Source organism: Oncorhynchus nerka, unplaced genomic scaffold (assembly GCF_034236695.1).
Source record: "Oncorhynchus nerka isolate Pitt River unplaced genomic scaffold, Oner_Uvic_2.0 unplaced_scaffold_5055, whole genome shotgun sequence".
Lineage (NCBI taxonomy): Eukaryota > Metazoa > Chordata > Actinopteri > Salmoniformes > Salmonidae > Oncorhynchus > Oncorhynchus nerka.
The window spans coordinates 1,770-3,538 of NW_027036252.1; positions in this window are offsets into that span (position 1 = coordinate 1,770).

Consider the following 1,769-nt stretch of genomic DNA (forward strand, 5'->3'; position numbering starts at 1 on the left):
ACAGGAAAATGGTCCAATGCACGCACTTATCAAGAGAACATCCCTGGTCATCTCTACTGCCTCTGATCTGGAGGATTCACTAAACAGAGAACATCCCTGGTCATCCCTGCTGCCTCTGATCTGGAGGACTCACTAAACAGACAACATCCCTGGTCATCCCTACTGCCTCTGATCTGGAGGATTCACTAAACAGAGAACATCCCTGGTCATCCCTGCTGCCTCTGATCTGGAGGACTCACTAAACAGAGAACACCCCTGGTCATCCCTACTGCCTCTTATCTGGAGGACTCACTAAACAGAGAACATCCCTGTCATCCCTACTGCCTCTGATCTGGTGGACTCACTAAACAGAGAACATCCCTGGTCATCCCTACTGCCTCTGATCTGGAGGACTCACTAAACAGAGAACATCCCTGGTCATACCTGCTGCCTCTGATCTGGAGGACTCACTAAACAGAGAACATCCCTGGTCATCCCTACTGCCTCTTATCTGGAGGACTCACTAAACAGAGAACATCCCTGGTCATCCCTACTGCCTCTTATCTGGAGGACTCACTAAACAGAGAACATCCCTGGTCATCCCTACTGCCTCTTATCTGGAGGACTCACTAAACAGAGAACATCCCTGGTCATCCCTACTGCCTCGGATCTGGAGGATTCACTATACAGAGAACATCCCTGGTCATCCCTACTGCCTCTGATCTGGAGGACTCACTAAACAGAGAACATCCCTGGTCATCCCTACTGCCTCTGATCTGACTCACTAAACAGAGAACATCCCTGGTCATCCCTGCTGCCTCTGATCTGGAGGACTCACTAAACACACTTGCTTTATTTCTAAATGATGTCTGAGTGTTGGAGTGTGCCCCTGGCTAGCCATAAATAAAAAACCAAGAAAATCATGCCGTCTGGTTTGCTTAATATAAGGAATGTGGAAGAATGAGAGGACCAAAGCGCAGCGTGTTTAGTGTTCATCTTATTTAATAAGAAACTGAACACTTCAAAAATACAAAACAAAGTGACAACCGAAACAGTTCTATCTGGTGCAGAGACACAAAGACTGAAAATAACCACCCACGAAACACAATGGAAAACAGGCTACCTAAATATGGTTCTCAATCAGGGACAACGATTGACAGCTGCCTCTGATTGAGAACCATACCAGGCCAAACACAGAAATAGAAAATCATAGAAAAACTAACATAGACAACCCACCCAACTCACGCCCTGACCATACTAAAACAAAAGACATAACAAAGGAACTAAGGTCAGAACGTGACAGAATGTGAAACAATTTATACTTTGACTTTTGATACTTAAGTATATTTAAAACCATATACTTCTAGACTTTTACTCAAGTAGTATTTTACTGGGTGACATTCACTTTTGCTTGAATCATTTTCTATTAGGGTATCTTTACTTTTACTCAAGTATGACAATTGTATACATTTTTACTACTGCAATTGTGGGGGAGTCCATATTGCTGTGGATCAGAAGTGTCCGGTGTGAGAGAGACGATCCTCCTCCCTATCCTGGGGGGTAAAATGCATTTGCGTCCTCTCTACCCGTCAGGTTTTCAACCGTTCCATATCTTTTGATTGTTTAATAATTACCCTGACAGTTCTCAGTGGTATATTCAATCGTTTGTGGATCTTCTTGTAGCCATTTCCAGATTTATGAAGGTCTACGACCATCTGTCCCCTTTTAAACAGCCAGTTCTGTTCTTTTCTTCATGGTGTTGGATGACAAAGGGATATTGCATGCGTGTT